Below are 23543 nucleotides of genomic sequence, written 5' to 3' on the forward strand. Positions count from 1 at the left end.
TGTTCCAGCCTAGGAAAAAGGATTATTGTCCACCAGCCCTGGGTGAATGTATATCACACCAGGGGGTCTCTTGTCTTTCTTTAGTAGTGAGCTCCATTTTTAATTACTGAGGACTGCAATGTGTTTTACATGCAAATGTGTCTGGATTGTGATCTCTCCTATTTAAACAAACTCTGCTGTATAGCCACAGAACAATACCTGTCCCTAATTAAATCAGGAGTGACTCATCTGCTATCCCTTTGTCTGTATATTTACCTGTGAAAAGGTAAACACAGAAAAGGACCAATCAGGCAAGTCCTGAAATTGCTGATGAGGTCATTTTTGGGCTTAAAAGAAAGCTACAGAGGACAGCAAATTGGCATTCACTACCAAGTGAAAGCTGAAGTCAGGCTGGCATTGAGATATAGATCTCTGCCCCTGACAGGAAAGGGACAATCGGTCCTGGGAGTACTGCCATTGTCCTGATCGACCTTTCCAGGTCTTGTGGAGCTGTGTGTCTGCCGAAAGCAGAGTGACAGTGACTCAAGGCCGCTACCATTGCTGGTAGCCTTAAAGGAGAGATGGGGATAAGCTTGGATTGATAGACAGCAGTCCCTGAGAGTGACAAGGATACTGGTGAGGTATTTTCATTATACCTTGTATGTTGTCTGTGACAGACTGTAGTGTTATTTGTTGTAAGTTATTATTGAAATATGTTTATTGCTGTTTTGTGCTACCATTTTGTTAAATAAACTTATTTGTATTCTTTCGGATATTTGCCTGGGTGATGTTGCCAGTAGGTACCGGGTAGGCCAGCTGTGTGGCGCAGAAGGTTACGTTAAACCCGGTATCCTCACAAACAGTAATAAAAGGACAAAAAACTTCCTGTGCACAAAACACACATAAGCTGCTTGACTCCTTGTGTCAGTTCAGATCCTTATTTATCCATAAGAAACTAGTTCCTCTTAAAGCCGTAGGTATAAGAAACCCTCTCTGTGCCTGAGGCAGTCTCCTGGCACACAACCAAACTTGCAAGGTTGTTATCATGGACATGTAACATGTCAGTCATTGCCCTTCTCATAAATAACACTACATGTATAGCAATATTTTATTGCAATTATATAGTAGCTTAAGGCAGCAGTTGAATAAAATAAAAATGCTCTCTTATAGCATGCTTGATGAACAGTCTTTCAAATTGAAATGTGAGTAGCTCTCATGAAAATATGAAACATTTCTATATGTCATCATTTATATTTAATATGGACTTTCAACTTTAAGCTATTTGTTGTTAACTATCTACTACAGCATGTGAAATATTCAATTATTCAGCAATTTTCTCTTTATTCAGAGAATGAAAAATTCCTTTAATTGTTACACTTTTTTGGGGGTAGGAGAAGATCAGTGGATAATAATATATTCATCTATCGATCTATTGAAAAATGTACCTCTTAATGTAAAATCTAAGGATTTTATAAGTCACGGAGGCTCCCTGTAACCGTATATAGTTTCATACAGATCACAGAATTGAGGGGATTGGTGATATCATGTGACTATTCCTTATAATGAAGAAGTTTCAAATTATAAAAACAAGGTGATAGTCGTAATTTACTTTTCTGTAAGTTATACATTTCCCCTTGGAACTCTTTCAAAAGGAGTCATGAGACACAAGTGACATCAAATATAAAAATAAAAAATATAAAGATATAGTTTACAGGAGAGACACTACTCTCCAAATATAAGTTATGACATGACTTTTCACCATGTATAGGATATATTTTATCGGAGTTCCTACATATTCAGAATAGTATTGAGAAAGTTTCAGCTTGCTATGTACTAGATGTCTACCATGAGACATTGAAGAATTTTTACATGTTATCTTTAAGTAGTTGACTTTTCACATTTCTGACCTAAATTTAGAAGTAGCTATATATGTTTTGGTAAATAGAAATGAAAGAAATTAAAGATTAGGGTATATTTTCTTTTCAAAAAATGATCTATAAAAATTATATAGATTTAGAATAACAACTCTCTAATGGTCACTTAGGTGTAACACCCCTCCAATCAGACTAGGGGTGGGGGGAATTGTTGCAGAATGTGCTCTGTATTTTTTTACTTCGGAGACCCTCTTGTATTAACACAGACCATTCAGTGACAGCGCAACAAAATATATAAGTAAAAACCTCCATGGTTTGTTTATTAAAGGGGGTAAAACCATTCCGACACCTGTCATGCCTCCCAAAAAAACAGAAAATCGACTTAAAAATAGTTAGACTTACCTTGAAGAGGACGCTGGAGATCCCTAAAGATAGCAGCATAATGACAGGAAGGCTTTCCGATTGAAGAACTGATCACCTCTGCTGCCTGACGTCATTCAGGCGTCTGTCAGGCAAAATTTAAAGCGGCAATGTTCGGTTAACTGTTTATCCACTTAACCTTAGGGGACCCCACATTGCCACTTTAAATTTTGCTTGACACACGTCGCAATGACGTCAGGCAAAAGAGGCGGTCAGTGCTTCAATCGGAAAGCATTCCTGTCATTATGCTGCTGTCTTCGTGGATCTCCAGCGTTGTCTTCAAGGTAAGTCTAATTATTTTCAAGTCGATTTTCTATTCTTTCAGGGTTTTTTTGGAGGCATGGCAGGTGTCGGAATTACCAGCATAGTTTTATCGTACCGCACACTTAAAAACAACAGTGTCAATAACTCTGAAGGTGAAAAACTGCCTATCACCTAAAGTCCTGCTATTCTGTTAGACACAGCTGGTCACACAAATCAAGCCTGGTTGTCTGTCAGTAATCAATTATTTAATAAAGTAGAAGTGTATTAACTGGAATATAATTGAATTTAAAGGGAATTGAGTTGACTAAAGTAGAATTAAGGAAATTGGAATATAGCTGTTGATACATGGCACCACAGAGCATGATAAAATAGAGTCAAGCTTCTTACAACCCTACCGCACTGACCTACTCCTAAGTAACAAGTAGAACATCTCACAAAGGTAGCGGATAGGGCTGAAGGACTCAACCATGAAATACTGAAATATAAGTCTCCTCTTAGCACACAATATTATGAAGGTATATGCGTGTAGTTCACACCACACCCTCTATCATACTAGAGCACTTTTAAACACTAGCTATATAGTGCAAACAATATAGTAGCAGATACATATCAGGTATTGTTAATGCACTAGATTGGTAACTTGGGTCACATGAACATGGTAAAGGCAGATTAATGTCACTGTGCTTTAGGCAATCCTCCTAAAACATTACTGTACTGAAATAATGTGGTCTTGTATAAAGATGAAATGTAGTGAAGCAAACTATGCAGTCTCCAACAATATGGATTAGTACATATATCAGTGTATATATATATATATATATATATATATATATATATATATATATATATATATGTATAATTTTTATTTTTCTCCAGGTGTCAAATGTGATTTATGCCAGCAGGCTTCTCTGATTCTTTTGCCCTCTGGAGTGACCTTTCCCCCTCGCCTACCAACAGTAGAGGATGCTGGGAGATGTATGTTGTATTGCAGATACGGCGGCTCCATTTTGTTGAAGCCCAGAGGTAGCGGGGGCAAAATATAAAGACAATATGAAAACAATACTTGCCTATTTTTGGGATCTTCTGGAGGTGAGATCCAAGGGACATGTGTGTGGTGTGTGACAAAGAAATTTGTGTCATCACAGCCACATCCCCCCAATGCGCAATGATGCACTTTGCATCAAATTTAATCTTCAAGTTCCCTCGCACTGTCAAGGACAGTGTTGCTGGCTTAAAGGGAGGTGTCGATATCAACTAACCAGATCATAACTTTAACATTTCTAGTACAGTTCAGAAAATGAAAGCAAACATCTGATTTATTATTATGGGCAACATCGCCTTTTCTAAACAGTTACCTGTCAAACAGTTTTCATAAATCATCCTTCTGTGTTTGGTCTGTTATTCTAATCTGAGAAAATATATTAACTATAAACAAATGTTAATTTTCAAGTCGCAATTAACATTTTGTAACATATACCAAGAATTGTTCAACATTTATAGTTTACACATTAAGATATTAATTAATAGTTGGCATCTGTAGAACATGATTAAACAACAAGATATATTTTCCTCCAGTGTTTTCTGTTCTTTTGTGAATGATAACTCTGAATCATAACCATACTTTAGCATTTTCCAGGGAGAGAGCAGAAAGTCCAGTAGATGTGTATCAAAACAATTTATTTATAACATATATTTTCTAACTAGAAACTAACAATACAAAACTAGAGATCAGATCTTGTCTTATACCCATTTGGAGGAGAAACACATTTGTAGATGCGCTCAGAGTAATATAATACACCAAATAACTCCCCCAAGTCCCCCCCAACCCCATAATAATAAATTTGACATGCACAGTGCACTGTGCAAACTAGCATGCCCAATTCTCCAAATCCTCAACTAGCCCTGGTTCTGGACAGGCTGTAATGGTTTCCAAAATATAAAAAGGAGCTTGTCAGTATGGGGTCCCTCTGCCATAGTGAAAATTGGTCTATTTTTATGACAAATTTCACTTTTCACAGTATAAAAAGCTCAAAAGAACTTTATGAGGTGAAGTTAGTTGTACACTGATTATTTCAAAGCCCCCATTTTTAAAAAAAAAAATCAGTTTCTACAACAATTCTGAATTTGTAAACATCAAACAACATTTGACTTTTGCCTGTAGTACTCCATTTCTCTGCATTGTTGTGGCCCCTGAGAAAATCAGGCAGAGAGCCTAGTTCCTGGGTAAGCCCAACAGAGTATCTGCTTTTACCACATCATTGTGCAATTTCTAGCCCCCGCCTTTTAATGCCCACTGCCAATAGTTACTGTGCTTGAACTTTGAAAGGACATTTTTGGATGCAGCCTGCCTGTAATTGGATCCTCTGCTCTACCCCAGAGGTGCTGAAACCCAGTCCTCAAGAGCTACCAACAGGTCATGTTTTCAGGATTTCTGTCAGTAGAAACAGGTGAGATAATTACTGACTCAGCCAAATAGATGAACTCACCTGTGCATGATTAAAGAAATCCTGAAAACATGAACTGTTGAAAGCGCTTGCGGACTGGGTTTGGGCATCTCTGCTCTATCCTTTTTCATCAGGGACCCTAACAATGCAGAGAAGAGGATCCCAAAGATATGACCACCAGTTAATGCAATGCAAATTATTTTACATAAGTCAAGGCAAAACGAATAATTATCAAGTCGAAGTAGGCAGCATTGTATACACCTTTGCACAGTTCAACTGATGATGTAAAACAAGGACCCAACATGTTTGTGGATGTAACAGATTTGCAAAAGAATCCAGACTTGGGTAGATTTCAGTTGATCTCTAGCAGTAACTGTCAAACTCTTGCATTGAGATATAAATAGATGATGATGATGATGATGATTATGATTGAGCTGGTTTACACTGAGCCTGAGCCAGGGTTTGATGTGTGATCACATTTTAAATATAATACTATGTGTATTGAGAAACAGATCATTCTCTTAAATTATCTTTAAAGAAATAAACTCAAATGAGATCATTTCACAGACTTTAAAATATTTTCCACCTTAGCTCGACCCTCTGCAGATATGTAAGATTTACAACCAAAACTCTGCTACAGCAATAGACATTTACTAAAGATCAATTAGAAAAATGTTGGGTCTGTGTGTGCTTTGATCACAGCAAGCAAAAAGGAAACCTGTCAGGTCCAGTGTTCTGTGCCCTAAGGCTTTTGCCAAATACCAGGGCTACACGTCCTGAAGACAAGAATCTCATATATATATATATATATATATATATATATATATATATATATATATATATATATATATATATATATATAGTATACAGACAGGAAAAACTAAAAACATGTATCCAGGAAGCTGAAAGGCATATTTCACACTAGATAATTTAAAAACTTTAAAAAGGTTAGATTTTCATCAGCAGCTATTTTATATGTCATTTGATTTCTTTTCAGGTAATTTAATTTTGATAAACATGTGGCAAATTCTGAACAAACATTTCCATTCCCAAGAAAAGCTGCAACCATGTCCAAGTCCATGTAAAAGTAGCACAAATAAAACTTATGCAGAGCATGCCTAAAATACCAAATATACAATATCAGAACCACATGTACAGAAAGATAACAACATAACCAAAGCAAAGGCTAATCCAACATTATTCTAGCAGTATCCTCCTATAAAACACTTATTGGGATGGTCATCATTATCCAAAATGTTTTCTGTACCCAGCTGTCGTACTAGTCTACTTTTAGTTGGGACCCACTGGTAGATGCCGGATATGGTGCGTGGTGGGAGGGTGGGAGGGGGCGGGGCATGGTCAATCGCGTAATTTTGGCAGCCATCCTGCCCACCTCAAGAGGAAGCGGCTAGGATGCGGGAGAATTGTCTGCTCTCCTGGGAGTCCAAAAGACCTACTCGAAATTCAGGTGTCAAGTATGAGCTATGTTATTTCACATCCCCTCGCTTAATATTATGTAATATATTTAACGTTTTGCCAGTATATATATATATATATATATATATATATATAATGTTTAAAATATACGCATGCTATTAGTTTATGATTTACATGATACAATAAGTATTCACCTTTTTACATGCACATTCTCAGTATTTATATTTTTACAGCTAGACATTTACTTTTCCACCAGACCACACGCCATGCTATGTATAGGGCAATAGGAATTTATACATGTGCAGCATTGCATGCAACACACTACATATTCCACAGTGATCTCATTATGAAGCATTATTTCAAATTATCATATTAAAGGGTGTTTATTCTGCAATTTCTTTTTACTAACTTCTATCAACAGGATAGGAGACGATAACTAGGACAAAGAAAGACAAGTGGCGAAGCAATGCATTACTTGGTTTACATTATCATTTCCAATAGAACATGCTATATAAGATAACATTTTAACCAATCAAGATATCTAAAATACATTTTACATATATTAAATGTTCTTATTTATTTTAGCCAAAAGGCTTACCCTATCTGCCTGTCACTGAATTTGTTACAAAATGCATAGTTCTTAGGACGAGCTCTTCATCTAAATTAATACTACTAGTTAGTTCGCAGGAGTTTGTTCAACAGAAAAAAATCACTTGAACGTATAGATTCCTTATTTACATGATAATTCATATTAACCATTTTTATTAGCAAACAGCTTAACACAAACACAATGGTTTACAATCTACATGCTGACAGTTCTACCTCTACACAATAAATCTGTTCATTACATTAACAAATAAATTAGATAATTAATTATTGGAAATCTTCACTGTTTCCCATTAAACTGACTGAAGTGGGTTAAACTATAAATTTTACTTTAATTTCCTCTCTGAATATATAGTTGCTCTTGTTGCAATGTTTTTATAATGTCATCAAGGCTCCAAATTCAAGTTTAGCTTTAAAATGCTTCTTACTAAGGCTATTTAATTTATGAACATTATATTTTCTTGTGCATGACATGGTAACATTTAGCATTTACTGTTCAATTACTTTATAAGTAAATTAAATCAGAAAACTAGAAAGCATGTATATTGCACCATAAACAAAACAACATTTAAATACTAAACACAGACCAATATTATTTAAAAAAATATTCTACATAAATAAATCAAGTAAATAAATACATGAATAATTGGCAAGTACTATATATATATATATATATATATATATATATATATATATATATATATATATATATATAGTTCAGCCACAACATTAAAACCACTTGATTAATATTGTGTAGGTCTGCCACATGCCGCCAAACTGCTGTGACACATTGAGGCATGGACTCCACAAGACCTGAGTTTGTCCTGTTGTATCTGAAATCAAGACGTTAGCATCAGATATTTTAAGTCCTGTAAGTTGCGAGGTGGAGCCTTCATGGCTCTGACTTGTTGTTCAGCACATCCCACAGATGCTCGATCTGATTGAGATCTAGGGGATTTGAAGTCCAAGTCAACACCTTGAACTCTTTGTCGTGTTCCTCAAACCATTCCTGAACAATTTTTGCAGTGTGCCAGGGCGCTTTATCCTGCTGGAAAAGGCCAGAGCATCAGACTCCCTCCACCGACTTGCCATCTTCTCATAGCACATCCTGGTGCCATCTATTCCCCAGGTAAAAGAGGCACACGTACCCAGTCATCCACAAGATGTAAAGAAAACGTGAGTTATCAGACCAGGCCACCTTCTGCCATTACTCCATGGTCCAATTCTGTGTCACAGGCTCACCGGTTGTCCTTCCTTGAGCCATTTTTGGTAGGTACATACCGGGAACACCACATAAAACCTTTCGTTTTGGAGATGCTCTGACCCAGTTGTCTAGCCATCACAATTTGTCCCTTATCAAAGTCACTCAGATCCTTATGCTTACACATTTCTCCTGCATTCAACACAGCAACTTCAAGATCTGACTGTTCACTTGCTGCCTAATATATCTCAATCCTTGACAGGTGCCAGTGTAATGTGATAATCAATTTTATTCACTTCACTTGTCAGTGGTTTTAATGTTGTGGTTGACTGGTATATATATATATATATATATATATATATATATATATATATATATATATATATATATATATATATATATATTTATATGTACACAGTGGTCGAAGTGACAGTAAGAAAAATGTAATGGGAATGTAAGTGAAAGGAATGTTATAATTTTACATTTAAGGTAACATGAGAAGTGGCTGTATGACCGTATTCACCCCCACTTCGGCCACTGTATATCTATCTATCTATCTATACACACATATGTGTGGATACTTTACATATGTGTATTCAGTTTAGAGATGGGCGGGTCCGGTTCTCCGAGAACCGAACCCACCCGAACTTTGGGTATCCGAGTACCGAGCTGAGCAGCTCGGTACTCTCCCGCCCATTCCGAATCCAAATCGAGGCCGAACGTCATTGTGACGTCGTCGGATCTCGGGGCTCGGTTCTCGCGATACTTCAACTTTATAAATACACGCCTCCACAGCAATCCATCGCCATTTGACAGAGGGAGAGAGCAGGGTGTAGTCATAGGCTAATTAGAGCAGGCACAGAGAATACAATATTGTTCTTGCAATTGCTCTAACCAAAATCGCTAGTGCAGAGAGGAGGATAGAGGTTTATTATTTTTTCTTCATATTTGGCACTCCCCAGCGCTTTTGGGGTGTCCCCCATAATTGTGCATAAATATTTCTGGCTGTCAAAAGTCATATCTGTCAGCAGTATCTACTAAATAATTTTTAGCACTCCCCAGTGGTTTGCGCTCAGAATGGATTCAAAGCAGTCCACATATGATCTGAATGAGCAACCAGGTTCTGTCACCAGTCCTGATGTTAGTGTTCCTAGTACGTCATCTGGCCAAGGCGATGTCAAACAACAGAGTGTTTTCAAATTAGTGCAAAAAACAAAAACCCAAAAAAAATTTACTGTATTGAAGCGAAAAAGAAGTGTAACTGAGCAAAAGTTAAGTGACGATAAAAAAAAAATTGCAAGCATGCCATTCTACACATGCAGTGGCAAAGAGAGAATGAGGCCTTCACCTTTGGCTATTAGTGGCAGATCCCAAAAAGTTACCCAGCCTACAATTGGTGCACAACTACTGTTACGCGTCAAAGCCGAGCTGCAAGATAACAGTGAGGCATTACAGGAGAATATTTGCTCTGATTCACAAATGACAACAATCCCTGTGGAGAGTCCATCCAACAGTGGGATGTCTAATCGTGAGCATTCTGCTGATGTGTGCCTTAATAGCCCGAGTGTAGCCGGTGATACCCAAATTGAGGATGCCACTTTGGAATTAGAAGAGGATGAGGGGGAGATTTGTGTAGGCGACGAGGGCGCTAATGATGATGTTGATGATTATGATGCAGACAAATACCAAATTGCCTTTCTCAATTTCTATTTATGTTCTAGATTATATAACGGCTGAATAGTTTTCTATTTTACTCCTAGTGGAGAGAGGATCTGATGCAGACAGATACCAAACTGCCTTTGTCCATTTCAATTTATATTGTACAGTATATAACGGCTGAATTTATTAGTATTTTATACAAGTGGAGGGGGGCCTAGAGAGACAGAAACCAAACTGGCTTTCTCCATGTCAATTAATATTGTACAGTCTATAACGGCTGGATTTTTTTGTATTTTATACAAGTGGAGGGGGGCCTTGAGAGACAGAAACCAAACTGGCTTTTTCCATTTCTTTACATATTTAACTATAAGTGTAGGGTGTAATATACATTCAAAGACGATGGCTGCATTGCCAATATGCATAGATGGAGAGGAAGACAATCTGTTTTGTGTGTAGAATAGGCCTACCAACGAAGAATTAAACTGGTTTTTTGGATGATTTATTACCTCAACAATTAGATTACTTGTCTCTAAAACAGTTGGAGCACTAAATTGGGTTAATTTAGGCCCAAAAACATGGATTTTCCCAAAAAATAGCAAAACAAAACCAAACAAAACCAAAACTAAAACCAAAACACGCAATGGCAGTTTTGCAAAACCAAAACACGACGGTAATCCAGATCCAAAACCGAATCCAAAACCAAAACACGGGGGTCAGTGACCATCTTTAATTCAGTTACAATATGCATTGCCTGCAAGTGTCCCATTTAACTTACCTGTACTGAATGAATGAATGAATGAATAAATTGCCATTACAGGTGCTTTTTAAAACCTCAATTAATTAATTCAGCACAGGTAGCTGCAATATTACATTAATGTGGTATTTTGAGAGCAAGCCCTTTGTACGATAGTGATATACACAGACCCTGCAAGGGACTATGTATATCACTGTGACATATTACTATGACCTACCTAGCAGAAGTGTTTATGTATGAGACTGTCAGTGTATTTTTTATAAACCACTAGACATGGCTATATAGCAAAGCTGTATTATTGAGGTTTATGAAGTTGCTTCTTATTTTTATATATAGTATGCTCATGCTCTGGCACCATTGCTCTTAAATTTGTCTTCAGGGACCACAGATAGTGAAAGATTTAGTGATTAGCGAATTTACTTCAAATATACCCATCTGGGACCAATTACAGGGCTGATATAGATAACTGGTTTGTGAGCCAATGTACTTCTAGAAGACCAATTCATTTGTGGATTTACAATGAGTCTGATTAGATTGTGCTCTCTTAGGGAGACTCAAACTAACTATGCACCAGGTTTTTATGTTAACGTGTATGTTCTCAATTAATCATTTATGTCCAGTCAGCAAAGACAATTTTAAAGAGGAAGAGGTAGGGATGACAACCAAGCAATTATTTGCAAACGTATTCACTATAACACTGACCTTAATGTTTAACAGTTAATAAGATGACAACTGATATGGGTCATGTTATTTTACAAATGTAGAAATGATTGTCAAATTATTCTTATAACAATCTCAATGCATTCTATTTCTTTCCTTTATAATTGTCAAATATAAATATTAAGTGGTAAATATTTTGAAGGATTTTCCTAGCATTTGTTAAAGTGTTACTAAGTCATCCGGTAAAATCAAGAATTGTTTAGATAAACATTCTCATTTTTCTCTCCCATAATCATTTTCTCCCCTCTCAAAGTTTTCCTGTGTATTTAAGGTCACATTTTACACATTCAGTACATGTTGCGCCTCTGCCTGAACTGTTTTCCATTTAACTGGTGACGAACACAACAAAATGTAGACCAAATAGGGAAAGAAACAAAAAATTATTGATTTTATGAGCTGCACATTAACACAAGTATTTATGCAATGAAGAATGATTAAAGGACCATAGAAGCCCACTACACTATTTTTTGCTGTCTATTTGTTTGTCTCTGATAGAGGTTAGATTTCTTCCATGTAATCATGTACCTCTCTGCTATGTTCAACACTGTTTATCGCCCTTTCTCCTGAATACCTTAAACTTCATTGGCCGTCCTGACACAGTTCTTTCTTGGTTTACTTTCTACATATCAAACTGCTCCTTTATTGTCTCTACCTCTGGCTCATTCTCCCTTCCATTCCATCTCTCCACAAGGCTATATTCTCAGCCTCTACATTTCTGACCGTACACATTTTCTCTTGAAAAAGTAATTCACCCATTTAGTCTCCAGTACCAAATGTACACAGACGAAACCCAAATCTACCTATACTTCCCTAACTTCTCCCCTTCTGTACTATATTGTGTAACCAACTGTCTGATACATCCACATGAATGCTTCAAAGCTACCCAAAGCTCAACATGTCTAATACAGAATTTACAGTATTCCATCCTCCCATGGTTACCACTTCCCCTCAAATCTTCCTGACAATAACGCCATCATTTTATCTGTCTGCTAAGCCTGCAGCCCTGGTGTCACCCTTCACTCTGTCCTCTGTTTTAGTCTTCCAGTCTCTTTCCCAGTCCTATCACCTCCTGAAATATTGCCAAAATATGCAATTTTTTTACCCAAGATGCTAACAAAACTCTTATCCCCTCTCTTACCATCTTCCATCGTGACTATTGTAACCTCCTCCTATCTAGCACTCCCCTCATCCATCGATCCCCGCTTCAATACATCTTCAAAGCCACAGCAAGGTCGATCTTTTTCTCACACCGCTCCACATCCACTGCACCACTTTGCAAATCCCTACACTCCCTCCCAGTGGCCTCCAGAATCCAAATTAAATCACTCACCCTTACCAGCAAATCCCTCAACAACACCACCCCTTCATACATCTCAAATCTCATATCAAAATACTCTCCCTCTCGCCTTCTAAGGTTTCTCTCTGACCTGCACCCAGTAACTGGTAAACACCTTTTACTACTGGCTACAAGACTTCTCCCATGCCGTAACCTACTTATGGAAGACAGGTTTGTCCAAGAGAAAAACTCACTCTGTAGAAATAGCAGATGGATCCCAGCAGCCAAATATAACAAGAAGCAACATAAAAATCATAATGGAGTTTATTCAGGTAATTGTATAAATCTATATGACATAACATAATTAATTGTATACCTTTGATGACAAAACCAGCATTCCCAGATCTGACAGGCCTATGTTTCTGCTGCAGCTTGAGATATAGGCTGACAGGATAGTAGAAAAAGAGCAGACGGACTAGCGCAGAAATTCAGAGATTCATAAACAGGAAGTGATGTCAAAACTCCTCGCCACCATGTTTCACACAGTAGGACTTCACGTCACTGTATATATGCCCATACTCAGATTAAAATATTATTTAGAAACATTAAATCTAAGTTTAACTAAAAGGACAGTTTAATAAAGGGATTTAATAGGTATGGATCAGATTTGAGATAAAATAGCAGTGGTGGCTATGTATCTTATGTCGCAACCGATATGATTATAAAGTTTTTTTCTCGCTAGGTGCAAGTGTAAAGGTGACAGGTTCACTTAAGGAAAACAATCATATGTGTATTCACTTTTTTTTATTCAATATTGTATTGTTTCAAAATTAAAACTGTATACACAGGGTAAATGATGCACATTATTCTTGTACCATTTTTCCTCATAAATATCAAATCACTTCTGTCTTCACTAACTCACCTCCATGAAGTGCAGTTTGTTCTAAATAGGGATATAATGTGTCACACTCTGAACACAAAAATCACTCTGATTTACTTACTTGAATATAAATTTTTTAAATACTCAGAAGCATTTTATGATCATGCGTTTATTTCTTACATGCTTCAACAAACAGGGACAAATAGCTTATACTACAGATGAAAAGACTGCATCAATTTTAAAAAGGAATTCCCCTGACCTTGGACAAGTCAGGAAGTAAATCATAGCCATATGTATAGTTTATGTGTGACAAAAAAGAAGGCTAATTTGCTTGGTGTGTACAACAGCCTTTCACTTCTCTTCCCCCAACAGGGTTTGGTTCAGTTGTTGAATATTCCCTTGATTTTGCTCAGGTGCCTGTCACAGTGGAATCTTTTAAACAGAAGCATCCATGACCTCTCACCTGTTCTCATTTGTAGAATACACTTTTTAAATAAATTAAATAGCTGAGAAATGCAGATAAATGTGAGAAAACAGTCTTCTATTATGACTGATATAAATTGCCTGTTACTGTAAACTAGAGTATATCAGTCATCTCCCAAAGTATCCTAGGCAAGATGGGGGGGGTGGGGGGTGGAGTAGGTAGAAGAGGGAGGTGCAGTGGGGCACAGACTGAGCAGCGAGCAAACACAGTGGAGATTAATAAATAAGAAAAAGACCACTTTGGTGATGAAGATGGTGGCATGTGTGGAGGGGAGGAAGTTTCTGCTGCCCAATGGGAGGAGATAGGCTGAGTAAGGACTATCCTTTCAAGTTTGGAGTAGGTGCACTCATGTATTTTTAAGCATACTTTGCCCAATGTAAACAAAACAAACACGCAAACCTTTAAACACGCCCAAGTGACACATAGTAAATGCAACCATGATGTATTCTCACTAGCATGAATAATTGAAGCCATAAATGATTCTAAACAGTCTATCAATTTAGCAGAATTGTTATTAAATGAAAGGGGTGGGTCTAAAGTTGTAGGAAGTTGGACTTTCGATATGACATTTATACTGCTCAGTGCACCTCATCAGATTTTTCTGCCTCTTTGAACACTTAGGCGTACTTTGTAGTCTCCCAACATTGAAGGGTAGGGGTACATCTTAATGTGTCCAGGACAAATCATCTAGACGCATGTGAGCTAAGTCAATACATTTTATGCTGTGTATAAAGTGTGCTTCATAAATGAACTCCCCATTGGGTGTCTAAAGCATTATCTTAAAATGATGGATGCACCATGGATTACCATTTTGCATCTGCAGTATCATATTGTAAGTAAAGGCGAGGAGTGCAGGTTGCTATATTTATTTTGAGTGCTTGTTATGGCCAACGGGCAATAATTAATAATAATAATACAGCAACTTTATGTCATTAGGTCTGATGATGAAGCACCTACTCATACATGTCTATCATTAACCTCCACATGTTTGTACAGGAGAAGATGAAGATGAACATTGAAGGTTTTTTCATTTCCAAAGAAATGTATCAGTAACAAAAAAAAACTAACTAATTGTTAGTTGAAGTAATTGTATTATGGACTGTGAAAACTTTCTCCTGACTCATTGACTTTCTATGGTGATGCATCACAGATATAGCAAGGGCTAACTCTGCAAGGAAAATATATTGGTTATATGCAGTAAAATATTATAACATAGGCATTTTAGGTTGCTTCCTAAGGCCTATGGCACTGAGGTGGAGAGGTGCCCATGGCCATCCCAACAAAGTTTTAATGAAAGTCGATCACTGTAATATTATGGCCAATCAGGAGACTCGACAGCTCCTTTCACACCATGCTCTCATGCAATAGAACCACAGGAAATTGTTTAGGGGTATGTGCGTTAGTGAAGGAGGAAGAAATGGTGTCACATGGGACACAGGTAGAAGGAAAAGGTGGCTGGGTAATGGCTGTCAGGACACTGCAGGTGGAGATGGCAGCCGGGACACAAGAGAAAGCAGCAACAGACGTTGCTATTCATAGCCTGCTTCCTTTATTTAAATTACAAATTTAAAACCAAGGGTATTGTGTATTGTTTAAAAATCATTTTTCATCTTCCTAAGCCTCCTGAGCAAGAGAATTACTAATTGATGTATGTGAAAAAATAAAAAAGTTTAAAACTGTAAAAATTATTTGCCAATAGTTTCTACTGGAATAACGTTGTTGTGTGTGTAATTGAAAACTGCAGTAAGAATGGTATGTCTAATTCACACTGTAGGGTACTATATATATTAGAGATCATAGTAATCGTTTTGCTCAGGACGATTAAAACTGATTTTTAAATAATATACCATGCCCTTGGTTTTAAATTTGTCATATAAATAAAGTTTTTAAGGAAGCAGGCTATAAATAGCAACATATCCTTGATAAAGTCCACATAGGAAGAAACGCATAAGAGGTATATCCTCATTCAGATTCAATGTGGCACTGTAGGATAATGTGACTCTCACGTTCCAAGTGCGGTCCATTTGCCTAAACTCTAAATATCACCCACAACGAATATTTTTTATTAAATGTATCAACTATATGCCCTGCAAGCCAGTGTGCTCCTTTATATTTTAATTGCTTCTATATATTGGGCTATTGCATTTATTATGTGCTAGGCACTATTAAGGTCACTACGTACAATTTGTACTGAACTCTGTAGAGGATATAGTCTATTCTGAACAGGGTTTATAAAATTGGTCAATGGGCTTGTGTTGGGACGCCAAGCGTCAGACAACACAAGAGGATTGCTACATCTTGTGGATTATGCCTCGAAAAACCATGCTGAGCTGTTAATGCTGTCTCTGGATGTTAAGAAAGCATTTGGTAGATTGCACTGGGACTATATGAATTAGGTTTTACTCAAATTTGGCTTTCAGGGGGCCATCCTACAGGCGATCATGGCCCTATACCCGGGTCCATCTGCCAAGGTCTTTAGTAACGGGTTTCTTTCTGATTCATTTCCAATTACCAATGGGACAAAACAGGGATGCCCTCTCTCACCCTTTATTTATGTTATGGCAATTGAGCCCCTGGCTGAACACTTGCATAGATCAAATTTGTGTAAGGGCTTTAGTCTCGGGGGGATTTGTCGCCTGTGCCCAAGTTAGATACTGTTTCTAATCATTGTTTACAAGCCATTTTCTTCCACTAATAGAAACGCTCATAAAGGACCTCTGAGTAAGGGATATTCAATGTATATTCTGGACATAGTTATTATAGAGTTGCCATGGTGAAGTTGAACGTACTGAATGAGCTGCTCAACCTATTCCAAACTTTGACGGCAAGAGTTACCTCCACTGCACTTAAAAAATATCAAAACGCCTTTCACGCTTTATTTGGTCAGTCAGAAGGCCCAGAATTTGACAGAGGATCCTCCAGGTACTCCAAACAGGAGGACTCAGGCTCCACTGCGTGCAAAAATATTACCAGGCAACCTATTGTGTGCAGTCATACAGGTGCACCTCCGACCCAGTTGTCCTATTATCTCCTAGTGCTTAATCCTAAATACCCTGAAACACACTTAGAAACTCAAAGGTCAGATCCTCATAGCGTCTAGGGGGTTTTCAATGTACTAAATAAATGATAACTAGAATCTTATTGGTTGCTATAGGTAACATCTCTACTTTTCCAAACCCGCAGTTTAGTAAATATACCCCTAGGTGTTTGATTGAAAACTGACTCCTCTGTAATTCCTGCTCTTTTCAATAAAGTAGGGCAAATATACAAATTTGAGGATCTCACATGTATAACTCATGATCATCCCAATCAATTCACCAGCATTTGGAGTCCTTGAACTTCACACTGTGAACATAGCTCTGGCTCCTGTTCATAAAATATTTTACTCCTCTAGCTGAATGACCTAAACGTAGAAATTATATACAGTCCATTCCCATCCCTCCAACTTTTCTTCCCCATCCTAATATCCCTATAAGCTCCCGGGATGGACATATAATTTTTTTAGGAATGAGCGTTTTCGCATAGCCACTCCCCTCCTTCACTCTGATTGGCTGGCCACGGTGGACCCAACCCCTTTCTTTCTGATGATCGGACCTCTCAGCATCAATTTTAAGGTATTAAGATTGCTGCTAGGGGGGGCAATTGCCCAAATCGCCCCCCTCTGGATCCACAGTGTATGCTCCCTAACCCGTTCCCTCTGAATTCACTAGCAAAAATGTGCTGTTATCCACTTATTTCACTCTATATGCAATGTCGTATTTGGCTTTGATGTAAGACATTGTTGTTATGTTGAGAACTGTAATCTCACCCCATTTCCCTCCCTTTTTCTTTTCCTGTAGCCTCACCCCAGGCAATTATTCAAAAATTCAATAAAAATATTTTATTAAAAAACAATCAAAATCCTGTTTTAAATGCCAGAGGTTATGAGGCCTAATTGATCACATCAGCAAAGATAACAATTATAGAGCATATCAGTTTCCATGTGACAGAAACTCAAAGCTTACACAGCCTAAGAGAAATAAATGGTGAGTTCCGAAGGCTAAAATACACTGACACACACAGGGGCATATTCAATTGTTGGCGGAAACGTCAAAAATCTCGCACGTAAATACCGTTATTACGGTAGTTTTCTCGCTGGATTTCAGCTCGCAGCTCCCTGAGCCGCAAGCTGAAATCCAGCTATTACCGTAATAACGGTAATAGTTTTAACGCCGCGGGGATTCGGAACAATTGAATATGCCCCACAGTGTCTACATGACATTAGTTTAATGTTGGAAGAAACTTGGATGGATGGACAGCTGGAATGTGTTCAAATACAATGTAATTTTCAAATGTAAACTCAAAATGTCAAATAATAAATAATATTTTTTATTCCTGTGCTGTTGGTTATTATTGCATGATATTGTCTAACAAAATACACCGCAAAGTTTTTTGATTTTTCATGTGGCTGACTAGTCTTTTACAGTAAATCTTGAGAGCCGACATTGGGAAAAAATAATGACATTACCAGCTACTTCCTCCAGCAACATTTTTATATCTTACATCATTTTGATTCAGCACAGGAATTGCATGTGAACTATTCAATGTACTATTCAAAACATATTTTTTCAACTGGTTTTTCATTACTCACAATACCACACAGATTAATACTATAATAAACAAGGCTTCTTACCTAGCAAGTAATAGACTTAAGAAGCAACAGATTCTCTAACAAATTAGGTTTTTATTAACTCAGGTGAAACTAAACCAAGGACAACTACAGAACTGTTTTTGGCAAGGAGTAAAACTTTTTTGGTCAATGAAAAATTTTACTCCAAGCAGCTTGATATATCTGTGATTCACGTGATTACTGTTGCAAATGTTATTAAAACGTTTAACGTCACTGGACGTGGCTGCAAGAGGAAAGCAAACTCCAGATTAGACAGAACGATGGTGACAATGGTAGAAAAAAGAGCTAAGGAAAACTTTTAAAGAGATACAAACAGAACTTCAAGGTCAAGGTATATCAGAGTCTGATCGCACCATCTGACACTTTTTGAGCGACAGTAGGCTCTATGGAAGAAGACCCAAGAGGACTCAATTATTTGACTAATAACATAACAAAAGCCAGAATGGAATTTGCTAAAATGCATGTTGACAATCCACAATGCTTCTGGGAGTCCTTTGGACAGAGGAGTCAAAACTGGAGCTTTTTGGCAATGAACCTCAGCTCTATGTCCACAGATTAAAAAATTAAGCTTTCAAAGAAAAGAACACCATACTTACTGCGAAACATGGAGAAGGCTCAGTTATGTTTTGCTGCATATAGCAGAGGATGCCTTGAATCTGTGCAGAGCACAGTTAAAGCTCAAAACTATCAAGGATTCTGGCACAAAACATACTCTCCAGTGTCAGAAAGCTCTGTCGTAGGTCATGGATCCTCTAACAGGACAGTGACCCAAAACATACAGCTAAAGGCACCCAAGAATGCATAATAACAAAATATTGGACTATTCTGAAGTGGTTTTCTATGAGCCCTGATCTGATTCCTATTGAACATCTATGGAAAAATCTGAAACATGCAATTTGGAGAAGACACCCATCAAACTTGAGACAGCTGGAGCAGTTTGCTCTGGAAGAGTGGTCCTGAAGTCTCCTTAAGAGCTACATAAATTGCTGGATTGCAGAGACTGCCACTAAAAGTTGTGGAACAAAGTTTAGGGTCCCATCATTTTTGTCAATGCCATTTTCATTTGTTTTATTACTTAAAATAATCTGATGAATCAAACTTCAAATGCAATGTCTGATTTCTGTTGAATATGGAATAAGCAATGATGGGAGCCAATTACTTTTGTCAGTTGCAAGTCATTTCAGAGAAAAATATTGGATCTTCTTTATTCGTGGATGGGTACCAACATTTGTCAATTTGTCAACATCTGTATATACACCTTTAAAGACATTAAAGGGCAAGATGCCACACTGTGAAATGTGTGTGCTAAAGACAGAGACAAAAAAGACAATAGGTTTTCCACTTAAGTAAACTTATTGACTTCTTTATGTCCCTGTCAACTTTTACTATAAACATTGCTGTCTTTTTTTTATAATTTCAGCCGTGTGTTTATACAGACAGTGTTGTTCATGTCCACTGACCTGCAATATGACAAAAAGCTGCAGCACACAGAGCATAAGAGAGCAGTGTCCTAGGGAAAAGGAAAATGAAAAATTCTGCCTTATGGTATAAGCACATGGCTGGAGAGAACCATAAAGGTAAAGCAATGTATGTAGTAAAAGGTAAACAAGGGAACATACTATATAATAAAGTAATGGATTGCTATATGTAAGCTTACTTACAAAGTATCCAGAGCTTGTGACAAATTTCCAGCAGATGTTAGATAGAAAGAGACATAAGGAAATAAAAGTACACATGGGATAAACACAGGTCTATATATAGGTCTTAATATATAACAAGAAATTAAAAAAAGTATTAGTGGGTGCCCTATATATTCTATAAGATAATTGTAGAATACCGATTTAGTAACTGTATGCATAAGTGGGAAATAATTTGAAAGAAGTAGTAAAGCAGAGAGATGTGTGTCAGCGCTTCTTATAGACATGTGTATCATCATCATCAGCTATTTATATAGCGCCACTAATTCCGCAGCGCTGTACAGAGAACTCACCCGCATCAGTCCCTGCCCCATTGGAGCTTACAGTCTGAATTCCTAAACATATGTATGATGGCTGCCAAGGTATGGGAAAGAAGTGGGGGGTGGGGGTCTCCAGCCCGTCCAAATGTGGCAATGTTAAAACAATTCCCAAGGCGCCTGTAGTTTAAGCTAACAGAAGTGGCTGCATAAACTGTAAATGTTAAATATCTGTTTTAAATTGAAAATTGCAGAACATCTGGCTACTTAAGGATATATAATATTTGGAAGTAATTAAATATAAGACTACAGTGGGCAGCATGCGCACTAAAAGAAAAAATCCATTCGTTTTCACTCATTGGGAAAACAGAAAATCATCTTGACTTGTCCCTTAATGTAAATGTTAGAGCGCACTAAACTTGGAAGCCTCTGTAATTTGGCAAATAACACATTTTAAGGAAGGATGACATTCAATTTTACAGCTCATTGGCCTGGCTATTGGCATACCGATGTAGTTAAAAATCAGATAATAATTTGGAAGTTTGTAGTCATCAACTTTCAGTTAAGAAAATTGGACAATTGTTAAAACGAGGTCATTCTCGTGACTGTAAAGTCATTTACTTTCCAAATCGGATTTTATTAAACAAGTTTTCATAACGAACTGCATTAGAGTGATTGATAATCTTCACAGAGAAAAAAGAATGTTAATGCTTTTGCAAATGTTACATTAGAGATCATCCCATTACTTTAAGATTATCAATCCACTACATAAAAAAGATGAAAAAGTAGTTTTTTTTTTAAATGAATATTTAATTGGCGAGTGGGTTTCACAGCAAGTGAGAAATATGAGATATCTTTGTATCAATAGTTCATTTTAGACAGAAAAGGGAATTGAAGCTATCCAGGGAAGTCAATCTGTAAAACAAATGAATTTGTCTAGACCGTAATGGGGTACATTTTGCTTAAAAGATTAAGACATGAGCGTTAGCCACTCTGACAGATTGTATAACATCACGTGCTTCCTTCAACTATATGAAATGTCATTGGATTTTTACATCAGTCCATACTGATGAATTATTTAACAGCTACTACAATATTCAGTTTGATTACTGATCTATTGGTTTCATTTTAAAAGTAAAAATGATTCATGGGAAAGGCCTATACTAGAGAGATTACTCCAATACCTCTAGAAGAAATACATAAAGAGGAAAGTCTGCCTTTTTCTTTTTCAGTACTGTCTCCTGTGATTCCTACAACTATGCCGCACCAAGCAGCAAAAGTTGACTAAGAAAGAAATAACATAAAAAGGTCAAAGAGTAATAAAAACAAACTGCAGATTCAATTTGCATGAAAAACAACATTTGTATGTTAATGAACCTTTTTTTGTCTGTTCCAATCTATGAAGTCGCCTTTATATTTTTACTGTGTAGCATCATTAAAATAACATCTGTCTGAATATGCTGTGATCGAACTAACATCTGCCAGAATGTAATATAAAAGGAACATATATTTACGAATAAAATAAATAAATAAGTAGTAACACCATAGTTTTCCTTCCCCCAAAGGACAGTTGATAGGATGGACTGCATCATTCTGTTCAAATTATAAAAATAATTTATTCTTTTTTCATCTTTTATATACAAATGTTATTAAATGGATCCCTTCTTATCACTATTCAATGGCTCAATGAGTTTTAATATAGCCAGTATTTCTCTTATTACTAAGAATTTAAGTCCACTGGGCTGTCTGATGTGTATACGTGTTCACTCCCATAACCAGTTAAGAGAGAGTACAGCAAAGCTGCAAATATTTTATTGAAAAAATATAGTTGAGCTGATTTAAACAGATCCAGGATAGCCTAATCAGATTTTTTTTTTTTTTACGACCTGACAATGAGTAGATATGCAGTTACTGCGAAAGACCTCTCTATCCCATAGGGTCTGCCCTCATCAACCAACTAAAGGACTCGAGGGAATTGTAGAGGGGGTAGAGAGTGAATAACAGGAAGTACAGTCGGTGGGGGTTGGTGGGGAAATTAACTTCCTTTCATTTCAGGACCTAAGTGCAGGACTAATCGATACTAACAAACACACCGGAAAATATGTATCTAAAGAGAGAAATCATTTGTTCAGCCCAAGTGGTTAATTAAGCTATTCCGGATACCTTTTGACTCTTTGTTCTAATCTATAATATAATGACAGCATTGTTGGCTTTACTGATTGCATACTTGTTTCCTAGATAAATCTATAAGCTGCACTGTAGCCAAATAAATAAAATGCATCTAACATCTCTATATAATCCCTCTCAGTTAATGGTGTTTTTCCTGCAGATTGATAAAGATGTTCTAGATCTGAACAGTTCATAGAAACAGAGGTTGACATGGTAAAAATTTGATGCAGTCTGTGTACTGAGGGAGCAGGGATTTATTTTATAGATGCGGTCACTCCCATTGTGATATTTATATTAATTTGGGAGATCAGATCAGTGCCTGTTCACACAATTTAAAGCCCCAAAGGCTTCATTATCTGTTAGGCAGAGAAACAAACTACACAGTCTGGTAGGCACTAATCTCATCCATTCCTTTCATCCTTAGACTAACTCCTACAAGCCATGACGAATTGTCTGTATTTAACAAGACCTTTCCCCTCTAATAAGCGAAGTTAGGGAGCTATATTCCATTCGCAGAACAGATGCCAAGCACAGGATAGATGGATTTTTAGCAGAGGTGCAGAGCTCAGGAGCAGGCTGGGGCACAAAACCCATCAGCATGCTGGAGTCCAGAGCATAGGAGCAGGTAGGGGTGCACAGCCCAGGAGAAGTCAGGGGGTAATAGCCTAGTAAGGGTTAAGGCTAGAACCCAGGGCCAATTAAAGATTAGTTACAGACTGAGCAGAGCTCAGGTGCATACAACAGTACAGAAAT

At 37.2% G+C, this 23543-nt stretch overlaps 1 protein-coding gene across 5 annotated transcripts in view; it reads right to left on the bottom strand.

Annotated features, from left to right (window-relative positions):
* The window catches only part of EDIL3 (EGF like repeats and discoidin domains 3), a 557778-nt gene that overhangs the window by 532672 nt on the left and 1563 nt on the right, over positions 1-23543 (bottom strand). The window lies entirely within an intron of this gene.

Source organism: Mixophyes fleayi, chromosome 1, assembly GCF_038048845.1.
Source record: "Mixophyes fleayi isolate aMixFle1 chromosome 1, aMixFle1.hap1, whole genome shotgun sequence".
Classification (NCBI taxonomy): Eukaryota; Metazoa; Chordata; class Amphibia; order Anura; family Limnodynastidae; genus Mixophyes; species Mixophyes fleayi.